The 15528-nt window shown below is 39.7% G+C and overlaps 1 protein-coding gene and 1 non-coding gene across 34 annotated transcripts in view; one reads left to right on the top strand and one right to left on the bottom strand.

The window, feature by feature from the left end:
* The window catches only part of OSBPL1A (oxysterol binding protein like 1A), a 230497-nt gene that overhangs the window by 164559 nt on the left and 50410 nt on the right, over positions 1–15528 (top strand). The window contains exon 1 of one of the 33 annotated variants that reach the window (XM_051851330.3): positions 13776–14108. The exons of the other annotated variants lie outside the window; for them this stretch is intronic. The gene's annotated coding sequence lies outside the window, so the exon portion shown is untranslated. Of the gene's footprint in view, positions 1–13775; positions 14109–15528 lie in introns of those variants that run through there. 33 annotated transcript variants of the gene reach the window in all.
* Positions 6070–6174, bottom strand: LOC127492532 (U6 spliceosomal RNA). The gene has a single exon (XR_007922046.1). It is a non-coding gene; the product is annotated as a U6 spliceosomal RNA (small nuclear RNA).

A 15528-nucleotide genomic window follows, 5' to 3' on the forward strand; every position in this document is an offset into this window, starting at 1 on the left:
TAAGTTTGTTATGGTGCAGATGTTTTTTGAAATCCATGCATAGTTTTTCATTAACATACATTTTCCATGAACTTTTTGAATTACCCTCATACATCATGCCAACCCAGTGAGAACACAGGTTAGTTAACAGATGAGATCTTTGAAAAGTTCCCAGAAGTATACGGATACTGGCTATAATTATGAAAATACAAGTGTGAACTCAGTCCTTAGGTGCTGTCCATGCTGTGACTTGGGGTTTCTTGGCTGATTTTCAGGACCTGGAAGCCCTTTTGTATGTGTGCTACTGTCATGACAATAGTTATTTTGCATTGGACAAAGTTACATCATATTCATATATTCTATATTCCCTTTTAGTTAAGCCAAAATGGTACAGATGTGAAAGCTAAGATGAAAATGTTCAAAAAAAATGAAATTAGGACATAATCACTAAGGAAAAATACAAAAAAATGCAACTAAATAGGGATCTAACCAGAAAAGCTAAAGTAATAAACAAGATGCATCTGTTAAAAAAAAAAGTTACTGATTTTATTTGAAAGTGCTCTTCCACTCACTGGTTCACTCCCCAAAGGCCTATAGCAGCCAGGGCTAGACCAGGCCTAACCAGGAGCCCAAAATTCCATCCAGGTCACATACATGGGTGGCAAGGACTTAAGTACTTGAGCCGTCATCTACTGTCTCCCAGGTGTGCATTTGTAGGAAGCTAGAATCAGAAGTGGAGCTGGGACTTGAACCCTCATAGGATGTAGGTGTCCCAAGCAGCTTCTTAACTGCTCTGCCAAATGCTCATCCCACAATGGACTATTTTTACAAAGTAGCTTTTATAGTAGTTTCTAAAAAGCTGTTTTTTTCCATAAAGTTCTCCTCTAGTTAAATTAACAGTAAATACTAAATATAATTAAAAAGTTAAATTTGACAATAGGGAAAACATTGCCAGTGTTATCAGATCTCTCTTGCCTGCACCCTAAATTGCATTATTAGTAATCTATGTTTATAATAGGCAATTGTTATATTGCTATGAATAATTTGTATTGGTTTTTGTTTTGGTGATGTTTTAGAAGATGGGGAATGGCTCAAAGTGATCATGTACTTTAAATCTTCTATTTTATCCTTAAAGTTTCTGTGAAATATGTCTTGACTTTGCAATATATTTTTTAATATTGAAATATAATTTACTCATTAACTTTCTAGTGAAAAGTCTTGACTCACCACTATCCCATACTTCCAGTTTACCTCTTGCCTGTTAAATACATACTTTATAGTTTAGGAAGGGAGATGTGGGAGTATATTATAAAATGTAGGAAAGAAACAGTATATTTTTAATGGGAAATGAGAATACTTAGAAATTATGGTTCATATATAAAAGATTAAATCCTGACCAAATTAATTTGCTAATACAGTAGAACAGGAGTTTTCAACCTTTGTTCTTTTTAAGCTATGTAACCATTTTTGCAATAGAAATTTAATTTAGAAATTGCTAAAAAAGCCACCATCTTCATTTGATGGCGCCTTTTCCCAGGAAATACATCAACTTGCTTTATGTAAAACGAGTCTACACCATGCTGTTGTCTTGTTTATCTTTAGGGGACTGAATTGTCAACTGTATTCTGTAGGAGAAATCTCTGCACTTGGACATAATTTATTAAATTTATTATGAGTGCTCATCTTCTAATGTGTTAGACATTTTGCCCAAGGTGTTATATTTGGTATCTTTTATTTTTTAAAGGATTATTTATTTGAGAGGCAGAGTTACAGATAGAGAGACAGAGAAAGAGGTCTTCCATCTTCTGGTTCACTTTCCAAGTGGCCACAATGGCCAGAGCTGAGCCGATCCAAAGCTGGGAGCCAGGAGCTTCTTAAGAGTCTCCCACGGGGGTACAGGGGCCCAAGCACTTGGGCTATCTTCCACTGCTTTCCTAGGCCATTATCAGGGAGCTAGATGGGAAGTAGAGCAGCCGGGACTTGAACGGGCACCCATACGGGATACCAGTGCTACAGACGGTGGCTTAATCTGTTACACCACAGCACTAGCCCTTGGTAAAGATACTGATATTTATTTCAACCATGTCATTTGATACAGGATAAAGGGTACTAATGTGGAGTATATTAGTCAGAATCTGAAAATGTTGGATTCATGCTAGGATTTTATAAATGTCATTTACTGTATTAATAGCATTTATAGATTAAAGGAGAAACCATATAATCATCCTAGTAGATTGAAAAAGTCAGTACAATTAAATTGCTATTTATAATTAATAAGTATTTTAGCTAACCACAGTAGAAGAGAATCTCTTTAGCCTGGTTGAGTTACAACAAATTGCTTGATGAGATATTCAAACAGTTCTTACAAGATGCCTGCTCTTACCATTTCTATGCAGTATTGTTTGGAGGCATAGTACACACCCACAATTTAGAAATAAACAAAATTGTCATTACCCATAGGTGGTGATGTGTGATTGTCTGCTTAGATAGCTTATAGTATCCGTAGAGACGTCATTAGAGTTAGTACGAAAGTTTGGTAGGATTACTTTATAAAATCAGCCAATTACATTTCTATGCACCATCAACAGAAACTGCGAATAAAACTGGCATAAAGAGGTATTTTAGAGCAGGTATTAAAAAGCTACATACATGGAAATAAATCTTAACAACAAACTTACTGAAAGACACAAAACTTACTGGAAAGAAAAATTCATGAGCATGGAAGATTTTTCCACAAAAATGTTCTGCTGAATTGATCTGTATACTCAATGTAATTTTAATTAAAATCACAATGTCCTTTTCCATGGAAGGTGGAAATTGGATTCCAAAATGTATATTTGAGTACAAAGGACTTTGAGGAGTCAAGATACTGCTCAGGAGTCTGGTCAAAGGAAAACAAGGCAGTTTCCCTGTCAGATGTCTAAGCTGATGATGAATCTTTAGTGTGGAATTGTCCTGCAGGCAGACTGACCTATGGGTTGGAACAAAAAGTCCCAGGGCCCCCCACATGTAAGGAAACCTAGTATATGTGATAGCACTAGCACCACAGTTAGTTATGGAAAGAACAGATGGTTTGGTAAATGGCATTTGATTATTCCCTTGATCTGGAAATAATACGTACATATGAAGTCTAGATGAATTGGACACTTACATGTAAAAGGGTAAAGTTAAATACTTTTCATCTGAATTTAAACTAAAGTCTTCTATAGCAAATGTGGCTAAACATCTCAAAGGTTTATTTTGCTGAAATGGTAGGAGTCCAGATGATTATTTAGCTTTATTCCATTCTTCACTGCTTTAAAGTTGAATTTGTAGGAGCCACAGTAAAAGGAGTAAAACAGTTGCCTTCTGTGTGTGAAGAATGCATACATGGAATGCACTGACAAATTGAAGTCAAGCAGAGATTGCAAACACCAGCTAATACAGTATCTTCCAGGAGATAAGATTAGATTGAGAAAATGGTGGTGGTGGTGGTAAATAAAAAGTATTCCATTCTGAATATATTTAATCAGTAGAATAAAACCACCTTGGTTTTGAAGTGTTACTCCTCACAGATATGGTCTGCCTCAGACTTGATTAGGTCAGTGTGCACATTTGGTAATGATTCACCCCACCCAAAGATCCCATGGCTCCCTGGGCAGAAAAACTCTATCAGGACACTTTTGGGGTAACTCCTGCTGGTTACATAGTGATGAGCACTGAATCAACATCTCTTGAGTTTCAAAAGGACCCAGGAGGTTCGAAGGGCTGCAGTGAGCAGTGGTCCAGAGACCTTGGGAGTCTGCTGCCCTCAACTCACCCCGTCTTTTCCCTGATCCAGAGACCTTGGGAGTCTGCTGCCCTCAACTCACCCCGTCTTTTACTTGGTCCAGAGACCTTGGGAGTCTGCTGCCCTCATCCCACCCCATCTTTTCCCTTGTCCAGAGACCTTGGGAGTCTGCTGCCCTCATCCCACCCCGTCTTTTCCCTGCCCCTGAGTACATACTTGTCCTGAAGGCAGAGGACTGCAGTGAGAGGGGTCATCACTAGAGGCTAAGCAGCTGTGCTCTGGGCTCTGCCTCTTTAGACAACCAGTGCACAAGCCTGCCTCAGCCAACCCAAGGGAGGAAATACCTGTCGGCATCAAGGGGCAGGTAGTGGAGCTCTGAGAGGAGTAACCAGGAAAGATGATGCTTGATACTCTAAGAGGCATGGAGGTTGGGCAAGGGTCCCACTGCACTGCAAGTAGGCAGACTGTTGGCAGTCCTGAGATTGGGAGTGTCAGTTGTCAGAGGCCAGTGGAGGTTGGGACACTTTGGCAAGGAGGGTGGCAGTAGCTGAAGGAGAGGACAAAAAAACAACAGACCATGCTGATTACATGTGACATCCCTCTCTCCTACAGAAATAAATTTGGCAATTTCTCAACAAATAAAAGTGCCAGCTGGGCAAGTGCGGGCTAGTCATCCAGCAGATATCTTTTCTAAAACTAACAGCTGGTAGGCCATGGGATCCCTTGGGGTGTGTTAGAAAATTTTTAAAAAGGTGCTTTGAGGCCAGCGCTGCGGCTCACTAGGCTAATCCTCCACCTTGCGGCACTGGCACACCGGGTTCTAGTCCCAGTCGGGGCGCCGGATTCTGTCCCGGTTGCCCCTCTTCCAGGCCAGCTCTCTGCTGTGGCCACGGAGTGCAGTGGAGGATGGCCCAAGTATTTGGGCCCTGCACCCCTTGGGAGACCAGGATAAGTTCCTGGCTCCTGCCATTGGATCAGTGCGGTGCGCCAGCCGCAGTGCGCCGGCTGCGGCGGCCATTGGAGGGTGAATCAACAGCAAAAGGAAGACCTTTCTCTCTGTCGCTCTCTCACTGTCCACTCTGCCTGTCAAAAAAAAAAAAAAAAGGTGCTTTGAGTCTAGATTCATGATCACTTACTTCACAAATCCAGATGGGTTGCTGAGTTTATTGTCAGAAATTACTCTAGGAAGACTATGAGACATCTTTCCACAGAACATTCACCTTGGCCCACCTGGTTTAAAAAGCAAATAGTTGGGGCACCGGATTTCAGTTGCTCCTCTTCCAGTCCAGCTCTCTGCTATGGCCCCGGGAAGGCAGTGGAGGGTGGCCCAGGTGCTTGGGCCCTGCACCTGCGTGGGAGACCAGGAGGAAGCGTCTGGCTCCTGGCTTCAGATCGGCGCAGCGCACTGGCTGTAGCAGCCATTTGGGGGGTGAACCAACGGAAGGCAGACCTTTCTCTCTCTCTGTCTCTCTCACTGTCTATAACTCTCTCTCTGTCTCTATGCAAAAAAAAAAAAAAAAAAAAAAAAAGGGGGCTACTAGTAAGAGGAATGACTCTGGGAGCAAAGGCTGAGGCTCAGAGTCTCACAGGCCCACCTTCATTATCCTGCTGCTAATCCTGGACATACTACTTTTTCAGCCTGAGGCTCTTTAAAACCTTTGGAAAGCCACAAAGTCTTCTTAGAGTCTTCTGTAAGCAAATGATGGTGAGAACACTTTCACCTGACTCTAAGGGCTTGTTCTAATCTGTTCTAGATCAGTGATGATTGTGGGCCAGTGAGAGCAGTTTTCTAGGGCGGCCATAATCTGTAAAGCTATGTGTGAAAGAATAAAATAGCAAATAGCTAACGAGCTGATGATGTTTGCCAAGGGTATGAAGAAAAATAAAGAATGTATTTTCAGGCCTATCACCCAATCTTAACAACTTTGTATTATATTATGAACATTTCGAACATGTCTTTTAAGGGGAGAGAAAATTGTAATGAACCCTTTTCAGCATCATTCAGCTTCAGCGTTTATTGTTACATGTCCAACTTTGCTTTCTCCATACACCTCATCCACCACCACCTCTTTATTGTAAAGAAGATCTGATATACTCATTTTGTCTTTACCATTTTTTTCAGAAAATAGTTTTTTGGTAGACAAATAAGTTGTTTATGGTTTTCAAAATGATAGATGTTTCATGGAATCGCTAAATGAAGCTAAATAACACATGTTTTACCTACATACTTTGTTGAGATGAGAACACTTAAAAATCTGTTTCAAATGATATTAACTGTGGTCATCATGCTGTTCAGTACATCTCCTGCACTTATTCCTCCAAAAAACATGGAATGCTTCATGAATTTACTGGTCATCCTTGCACAAGAGCCATGCTAATCTTGTGTGTGTCATTCTTAGTTTAGTATATGTCCTACCAAAGCAGGCTCTCATTTCATCTTTAAATAATTCTATGTATCTTTAAAAATACTGAGATACTCCCCTCCAAATCACTGCACTGTTACACATTAAAAAAAAAAAAAAAGCTATCTTATGGATGGCATTTGTGGCACAGTTGATAAAGCCACTGCCTGCAATGCTGGCATCCTTTATGGGTGGCTGCTCGTGTCCCAATTGCACCACTTCTGATACAGCTCCCTGTTAGTGACCTGGGAAAAGCAGTGGAAGATGTCTCCCTGTACCCATGTGGGAGACCCTGATGATGTTCCAGGCTTTGGTCTGGCTGAGCCATGACCATTGTGGCCATTTAGGGAGTAAACCAGCAGATGGAAAATCTCTCTCCGCATCTTGCCCTCTCTAATGTGACCCTCAAATAAATAAATAAATCTTAAAAAATACTTTTTAAATTATTTCACATTTACCTGATTGTCTCATTATTGTCATTTAATAAGGAAATGAAAAATCCACATTATCTAAATGCTCTAGCTAGAACTTTCAGTACCATGTTGAACAAAAGTGGTAAAAAGTTAGCATCCTTGTCTTGTTTCAAATCTTAGAAAGCTTCAGCCTTTCACCATTCAGTATGACATTAGCTGTTGGCTAATTATATATGACCTTTATTATGTTGAGTCTAGTGATGATCATGTGATTTTTGTCCTTCATTTTGTTGCTATGGTGTGTTGCATTTTTTGATTTGCTTATGTTGAACTTTTATGTCTCACTTTCTTGTGGTTAGTAATTTTTTAATGTGCAGTTGGATTCAGTTTGCTAGTATTTTGTTGAGGATTTTTGCATCTGTGTTCATCAAGGATATTGGCCTGTAACTTTCTTTTTTGTTGTCGTTGTGTCCAGGTCTGGGTTTGATATAAGGGTTAATGCTGGGCTCGTTCATTGAATTTGGGAGAATTCCATCCTCTTTTTATTTTTTAAATAATTTAAGAAGGATTGGTATTAATTCTTCTTTAAAGGTTTGGTGAATTCATCAGTGAAGCTGTATGGTCTAGGCTTTTGCTTTGATGGGAAATTTTCTGTTATAGATTCAGTCTTGCTACTTGTTGGTCTGTTTAGGTATTCTCTTTTCTCATGATATCTGTAAGCTGTATATGTGAAGAATTTGTCCATTTCCTCTAGGTTATTGAATTTTCACTCTATAGTTTATAGTAATCTCATTGTCAGTCTTTAATATTTCTGTGATGTAAGTAGTAATTTCTCCTTTTTTCCTCTCTGTGTAATTGAATCTTTTTCTCTCCTTAGTTTGTCTAGTTAATTTTGTTTCTTTTCAAAGAGCCGGTTCTTTATTAATTTTTTGTATTTGTCTGCTCTGAATTTTATTGTTTCTTTCTACAGGTTTTGGATTTGATGTGTTCTAAGTTTTTCTAGTTCCTTGATGTGCAGTGACAGGTTGTTTAAGATCTTTCTCTGTGCGAGTGTGTCTTTCTTTCTGCAGACATTGATTGCTGTAAACTTCCTTCTTAGTACATTTACTATATCCCATAGATTTTAGTGCGTTGTGTTGCCATTTTCATTTGTATCAAGAAATTTCTGGGGCTAGCTCTGTGGCTCCTTGGTTAATCCTCTGCCTGCTGCACCAGCATCCCATATAAGTGCCGGGTTCTAGTCTTGGTTGCTCCTCTTCCAGTCCAGCTCTCCGCTGTGGCCCTGGAAGGCAGTGGAGGATGGCCCCAGTGCTTGGGTGCCTGCACCTGCATGGGAGACCAGGAGGAAGCACCTGGCTCCTGGCTTCGGATTGGTGCAGCTCCAGCCGTTGTGGCCATTTGTGGGGTGAACCAACAGAAGAAAAACCTTTCTCTCTGTCTCTCTCACTGTCTATAACTCTACCTGTCAAACAAAAAAAATTTTTTTTAAAAGAAATTTCTAAATTTCTGACTTGATCCATTCACGAGTAAAGTTTTTAAATTTCCAGGTATTTGTGGTTTCCAAAGTTTTTCTTGTTATTGATATCTAGCTATTACATGTGGTCAGAAAAGATACCTGATAGGATTTCTATTTGTTGAGACTTGTTTTGTGGCCCATCATATATCTTTCCTGGAAAATATTCTATGAACTATTGAGAAGTTTGTGTATTCAGTTGGGTGGAAAGTTCTGTATATATCTGTTAGGTCCAGTTGATCCTGGATGCAGTTTAACTCTTGTGTTCTTTGTTGATTTCCTGTCTAGATAATCTGTTCATTTCTGAAAATGAGGTATGAAATTCTCTCACTATTATTATGTTGGAGTCTATTGATACTTTACCTATTTGGGTGATCCAATATTGCTTGCATATGTATTTACAAGTTTTATATCCTTCTACCAATTTGAACCTTTTATCTTATATAATAATCTTCCAGGTGTCTTTATTTTTGATTTACAACCTATTTTATTTTTCATTTATTTATCATTTATTTGAAATGCAGGGAATTGAGGGAGAGAGAGAGCAACCTTCAGTGTGCTGGGTTACTCCTCAAATGCTCCCAGCAGCCAGGTCTAGGCCAGGCTAAAGCTAGGACCCATAATTCCATCTGGTTCTGTCACATAGGTGGCTAGAACCCAAATACTTGGCCATATTCTACTCCTTCCCATAGTGTACATTAGCAGGAAACTGGACTGGAAGCAGAATAGCTGAGACTTGAACCAGGCATTCCAGTATGAGATGTGGTATTCCAAGTGGCTACTATAACACTGCACTGAACATCTGATCCACAGTTAACAATTCCATGAATTATTGGTTGAAAATGTTTTTTCCATAATTTTTCATGAAAAAAGACAATTCTTGGAGTTTATAATTCTCACTATACAATGAAAAATACATTTACTAAAAATCTTTAATAAACACTATTAAATACAATATCCTATTCTTGAATTTTTTGCACACATATGTATAAATTAATTTGAAGAAAAGTATAGGTGAACTAGAAAAACATAGTTACTAAGAGTTACTTGGGTTTGAATCCCAAGCTTTAAGATATTCCTGACCTTGTGCAAATTATTATTTCTTCACAACTGAACCTCTTCATTTGTAAAATGTGTATAATAATAGGAGTTATTTTGTTGGCTCACTGTAATAATTAAATTAGATCATCTGTGCAAACATACGTGGTGATTTAACTCATTAGCTGTCAGGTCATGTTACAACTGATGAACCCCTGAGCAAAAGTGGGTCAATGAGAGTTTCATCCTTTCTCTTATGTGTTTGAATGAGTTTTGGAAGATTGTATTGTGCTTTTCTTTAAAAAAAAATTTTATTTTATTTTATTTGAAAGAGTTACAGAGAGAGGTAGAGACAGAGAGTTCTTCCATCTGCTGGTTCACTCCCCAGGTGGCCACAACAACCAGAGCTGCACTGATCTGAAGCCAGGAGCTTCTTCCAGGTCTCCCACACGGATGCAGGGACCCAAGGACTAGGGCCATCTTCTGCTGCTTTCCCAGGCCATAGCAGAGAGCTGGATCGGAAGAGGAGCAGCCAGGACTAGAACCGCAGTCCATATGGGATGCTAGCACTTCAGGCCAGGGCTTTAACTCGCTGCGCCACAGTGCCGGCCCCTGTATTGTGCTTTGAAACTGGAATTTTAGAAATAGCTGAAATGAAAGTATTGCTCTTAGAACACTTTTCTTTTGGTAAATGTAAAATAAGAAAAATTTGTCTGTATTTAAAACTAGTTCTGTATTTCCATTATAGTTTACAGAGAAATTTCCTACTATGGTTTAATTGAAACATGGATTTTTTCTTCTATTTAGAGTACAAACGTATGGCTAGTCTGCACAAAGCTGGTTGCAAACTTAAATTGTCAGAAAGTAAACAAGAGGTGACTAGAGGTTTTAAGCTCTGTTTTTGTTCCTAGGTCCCTTGATAGTACTTTCCTCATACAGAGGTCTCATTACTTTGTCTTTTTGATCCCTCGACTTTTTCAATCTCTTAGGTAAATATCCAATTTCTATTTCAAGTTTGCTTTACACACACTTACAATCCTCAAAATGTCAACAGAAAGAAACAGTTAAATATTTATTAGAATGCATATTCTTGCTTGGCGTCTCCCTGCGTTTATAGATTTGCCCCTTCCCTGTCCCTGCTCAGACCTGTGTGTGCCTGTGAGCTACTTTTCAGTGTCATGTGGTCTTTCCTAGTGGTCTGCCTGAACCTGTGTTTACCCTGCCCACATTTTATAAGTCATAGATTGGGCATCTTGACTTCTGATGGCGTACAGATTTTGGTCTCTACAGATAGCATTAAAATATCCCTTTCCCTTTGGAGCAGTACCAGTCTAATCCTTGCCCAAAGGAGAAACTGCCTCTGGGCACGTTGACTTCTTCCATATTGTTTGCTTTGCTTTGCTCAGGAGGAACTTTCCCTTTTTTTGGAAGATGTCATTTTTTTCTAAGGATTTTTTAAAAAGATTTTACTTATTTATTTGGAAGTCAGAAATACACAGGAGGAAGAGGAGAGAGACTGACAGACATTCACTGGTTCACTCCCAACATGGCCACAATAACCAGTGCTGGGCCAGGCCAAAGCTAGGAGCTTCTTTCGGGTTTCCTACATGGGTGCAGGAGCCCAAGTACGTGGGCCATCTTCTGCTTTCCCAGGCGCAGTAGTGGGCAGCTGGATTGGAAGTGGAAGAGCTGATTCTCAAGCTGTTGCCTTTATGCAGTGCCGGCACTGTAGATGGAGGCTTAATTTTATACAGCACAGTGCCAGCCCCAATTATAGGATTTGCAAGTTACATAGCTTAGGGAAGTGATTGTTTTTAAAAACCCATAGAAGTTCTTTGAAGTTTCCTCTGTTCGCCTTGTAACTTTACAATCTTTAGGGGGAAAATAGTATATGTACAACTCCTTTCAAAACATATTGTATAAAATGTGATATAGCCTCATTGTCTCGGGTATAATCTGCTATTCTGTCATGTTGCTTTAGAACAGTGTTGAGACCGGATTTCCATCTTACTGTGGTTAATACTCTCAAAGTCAGTACTCTGTTAATGTGGTAGTGCCTTGCATTAGTTAAACACACTGGTTCTCAGCTAGGGTGTGATGGTACCATGTCTGACAAATGTAGAAAATGTAAATGACTTGAAATGAGAATGCACACACTTTTAAGGTACAGATAAGGGGTTGAGCCCAATGTCCTAGCACAGCTTTGGGAGACACATAGCATACAAAAGTGGGGCAGCCAGCAGTTCACAGCATAAAAGGCCCCCTAGAGAGTGTATGAGCATGGACTCTGCAGTGTTTGTTGTTTTACTATCGTGTTTAGGTGATTGGAGTCTTTGAACACCTTAATTATATTGTCAGAAATTTCTAGTGGGTGAAGGTGCACTATGGTCATGAGACAGTAGTGTGCTTCCTCTTGAGAGTTTGGTTCTGGTCCTGTGATTCAGAATAGTGCTGTTGCTTGAGCATAATTTGGGTCCCCTCCTCATGCAGACGTTTAAACCCCGGAGTCTTATGTTAACCATTAATAGGTTAATCTCAGTTTGTTAGATTAAGGCTGGACACTTGATTCAATAATGGTATGTTGGAGGTGGCCTTAGTGGGAGGTCTTTAGGTCATGGGCTGGGGCTTATTGTACATGCAGAGTTCTGCCCAGCTGTCTGTTTGCTAGCCTACCAGGTGATCCTCCCTCCATAGGCCTTTGGTCATCCACTGCCCTTATCAGTGTGGCCGCCTAATCTGGGACCATGAACCTCCCAAACTGTAAGCCCCGAAAAGCCTCCTTCATTCCAGAGTAACTCCTCTGAGGTGACTGTACGGGACAAAAAACTGACTGAAACATTGAGCTCTGTGGGTTCAGGGAGCATCTGGTCTGTATGAGCCTCAGCTGCTTCAGCTCTGACGTGAACAGCCTCCCACAAAGGCACGGGTCTGTTTCCAGAGGCGGCTGTTTCCCGACCCCATTGCAGACCCAGAGCTCTTTATAAGACTGTGTATAGTAGTAGTGGCTTCAGTTTATACTGGGGCTAGAAGCTGGTGTTTCTTATGAACTTGCACAAACTCTGACGCTTTTGATTCTTGAGCTGAGTTCTAGATAGGGTAGACATTGTTACATCTTCTGTTTTACAGATGAAATTGAGACACAGATCACTTGGCCAATAAATGGTAGCAGCTGGGTTCAAACCAAGTTTTCTGACTCCAGAGCATCTATTCTTTTCTCAAAATACATTCTTTTTATATGTATACTTAGAATACCAAAGATGTGCATGCCCAGACAAAAAAAGGCCCATACTCTGAGGTGTAAGGCAGTTTGTCCCAGCCTGTCGTTCATGCAGTTGTTTCTTTTTCGAAATAATATACAAAAAATTAGCATTTTAGTCACAAAGCATTTATTGAGCACCCATCTGTTCTTGACTCAGTATGGAGACTGCGTTTACAAATTGAAGTAGATGTGAAACTTGTCATTTAGACCTTGATAAATTTCCAAGCATGTTCACAGGACCAAACCAAAGGAACACATGGAAAATTGTACTGCTTTAAAGACACCCTGAGATAAAAATTTATTCTCCTTAATCCCAGAGGTAAACATTGTTTTCTTTTTCTATAATCTCCTTTATTTACCAGCTTTTTGCCAAAGCAGGGGTGGGGAACCTTTTTTTTCTGCCAAGGGCCATTTGGATATTTATAATATCATGCGTGGACTCTAAAATTATCAGCTTAAAAATTAGTCTGCTATAGATTTATTGAATTTCGAGTGCCACCTGCAGTTGCCTTGGCAGGACCAGACTGAATGATTCCACGGGCCAAATGTTTCCCACCCCTGCTCTGAAGGATGCAGAAGTAGTTAAAGGTAGGATGTTTTCATGGAAAATTAAGTGTTTCTCCTCAGAAACTGAATTCTCTAATATGTAAGAAATTAGTGGAAGCCAAGCATTTGGGCTGTTTTCCTTCAGCATGGATTTGACACAACCTATCTGATCAGGAATAATGAGAAACTCTCAGGAGGCCTTGTGCACTCCTTGCGTCTTGTTTTAGAGTGGTGTGTAATCTTTATGAGGAGAAACCTTCTGCAGGAAAGAAGTATGCCATGGCTGGCCAAACAGGTACTTCAGCATGCTCAGAGCAGTCAAAGAACATGGGCAGACTGACATACACTTTTGACAATGCTTTGAAGGTACTGTGTGTCACAGAGCAAGAAGGAACCACCAGCTCAGCTCTGGCCAAAGGAATCCTAGCCTCCTGATGGTGAATAGTTGACAACATCTCACGTCATTTCAGAAGAAAGCTAAATCAGGCTGTTGAACTAGCTAAAAGCAAATCACTAGCAGATGGTGAATACTCATTCTGAAAACGTGGGTGTGCTTTAAGGGAAGTTAGTCTGAAAAGTTCAAAGCCAGTGAAACAGGCAGAGTACAGAGGAACACTTGGATTCACTGCATCTCTGCTTCCCTTTGTTTCTTCCCTTGATGTTAAGTATTTTTTGCACATTCCTTGAACCTTTGTTTCAGGGATCTTGTCCACTGTGTTCCAGTAGCACACAGCATATTGAAAACTGTCTTGCTCCAGAGTTGCATTCAGAGATGAACCATTAGTGTCAGACACTCAGGCCTATTGAGACTCCTCTGCTCGCATTCTGAGACAGGGCATTTCTCAGTAGAGAGCCCAGGAAATTCTGCATAGTCAGGCAGGGCTTCTTTGTGTTCCCCTTCAACAAGAGTGGTCAGAGTTAGAGAGCCTCCAGTCCTTTTAGGCAGGTCAAGAGGTATGAGTGGGAGATTCAAGCCTGCCTTCCTTCTGCCAGTCTGCACTCAGGCCTGGGTAAGCCTGTGGGTGGAACAGGAAGCACGAGAGACAGCTCTGATCTGTGCGGCACCCTCCCTGCACTTCTTCCACATTCTGGGTCACAAAGATCATTTACTCAAGATCCAGACCACCACGACTTCCTTTCAGGGGTCTCCTGTCAGTTCCAGCACCCAGCTCGTGAAATCTTATTAAAGGTAAGAATGAGCAAGGAAGGAATCGTCGCCCTGCCCAGGCTGAGACCTGCCTTGTGTGCTGTCGTTCCGCCCACTGTGCTGAACGCTGGGTGGTGGTGGTAGGCCCAGTTGCTCGAGGTATCATTTTCTCTGTAAGTCAAAGGACTGTTTCTTAGGTATTTTTCATCTGGGTATTTTTGACTTTAAAATGTGGTGGGTGTATAAGCTTCCTGTTAATCCTGTTACAGTGATAAACTGACACAAGTAGAAAGTAAATTTACAATGTTCCTGAGACTTGACAATGTATTTTAACGGTTAGAAATCCACTATGAAGATCACTTGAAAATTTTGTATAATTTTATTAAAAGAAATAAAACCTTATATAAGACAAGTAAATTAACCCTACCTTCTTACTATGCACAATCACACATTAAATAATAATCATATGCTAGAGATTCATAATTTTAAAAAATAAATGAAAAAACCTCAGATTACAAAATATATAGCAAAATCAAATAGAAATAGCAGATAGTTACATGAAATTTTTAAACTTAAAATAGGAAACCAAGTTACTGGATTTTTAAAAGATACCTAACTAAAAAAGGCATAGGAGTAGGATTTAGAGCTCTCTTAGAATTGTACTGACCCGCTTCCAAGACTCGAGGCTAATTTTAGTTGAAGATGTCTAGGAGCAGGTTCAGTGCCCAGTTGTTGAGCTAATGCCATCACCTTCATGTCTGACTCAGCTGTAAGTTATGGTGCTGGTTTATATTGGGCTTCAGAGTATCATTCCAGATACGCAGAGAGATTTCTCTGTTTGTGTGAATTTGAATCTGGAACTAGGTGGAGGGTATATTGTAATCTTACACATGAAAGAACAGAGTTTTAATTGATATGGTCTTTTTAAGACCAGCCTAAATTCTGCTTCTGTTGAAATGGGGATAGGAAAATTTTAAGAATTTAATTTGTAGATAAATTACAAACATATTAATTGTATGGTTTTCCAAACATTAAACTTGCCAGATATTTCATATATAGGATGCCTTTGAAGATTTTAAGTCTTCATATCAAAATTAATTAATATTACATGTAATAGCTGATGAATAATAGTATTTTTAAGGCTATTAAGGTTAGGAAGATAAAGGAATTTTATCAACTTTGTTGGGCAAACATTATTTTCCCTTGTTATATGAGACAATAATTTTCATAATGATAAAATCAGATTATGTCAACTTAAGCTGAAATTTAGTGAGTTGCATGGCAAGAGAAACTGGTTTTCTGAGATTTATTAAATGTTAAGATAATGTGAAAAAGCATATCTGTCTTTTAAGCAAACAAGTAAACCACTGAAAAATTTTGGTTGAAATTGTGCATTTTCTCTTGTTAAAATAAGGTTGTATTTGATTCAAAATATCACACTGATTTAAAATATCTTTATACG

This window comes from Oryctolagus cuniculus, chromosome 10 (genome assembly GCF_051225735.1).
Source record: "Oryctolagus cuniculus isolate XC-2025 breed Fujian yellow rabbit chromosome 10, ASM5122573v1, whole genome shotgun sequence".
Taxonomy (NCBI): domain Eukaryota; kingdom Metazoa; phylum Chordata; class Mammalia; order Lagomorpha; family Leporidae; genus Oryctolagus; species Oryctolagus cuniculus.